Here is a 435-nt window from a genome sequence, read left to right as displayed (position 1 = left end):
ACAGAGGAGATACAAATTTCGCGCAGCTTTGCTGCTACCTGCTGCAGCAGCAGCAGCAGCAGCAGCAGCAACTGAATTAGCTATTTCAGCAGTATCTGCTGCTGCAATGGCTGCTGTTGGAGCTGCTGCTGCCGCCGCTGCGCGTGAGCGAGGCCCTCAGGGGCCCCCGCAGCTGCAGTAAAGCAAAAAGAAAGAAGAAAAAAGTTTAATTATATTTAATTAAAATTATAAATATAAAAAAGGAGACAACATATATGTTTCGTCTGCGGTGTGCATGCATATACACCCCAGGGTTAACTAGGCCTCGATGCTGAGCTGCTGCTGCTGCTGCAGCAGCAGCAGCAGCAGCAGCAGCAACAGCAGCAGCAACTTGCTTCTGGGATTTCACCCTCTATGTTTTTAATTCAATCAGCTTGTAGTTTTGCTGCTGTGTAG

At 48.3% G+C, this 435-nt stretch overlaps 1 protein-coding gene across 1 annotated transcript in view; it reads right to left on the bottom strand.

The window, feature by feature from the left end:
- EMH_0082090 (uncharacterized protein) overlaps nucleotides 1-435 on the bottom strand; it is a gene marked incomplete at both ends in the record, with an annotated part of 3,394 nt that overhangs the window by 2,392 nt on the left and 567 nt on the right. The gene's annotated exons all lie outside the window — the stretch shown is intronic.

This window comes from Eimeria mitis, genomic scaffold (genome assembly GCF_000499745.2).
Source record: "Eimeria mitis Houghton genomic scaffold, Emh_scaff5444, whole genome shotgun sequence".
NCBI lineage: Eukaryota > Apicomplexa > Conoidasida > Eucoccidiorida > Eimeriidae > Eimeria > Eimeria mitis.
This window is presented reverse-complemented; position numbering and strand designations above follow the sequence as displayed.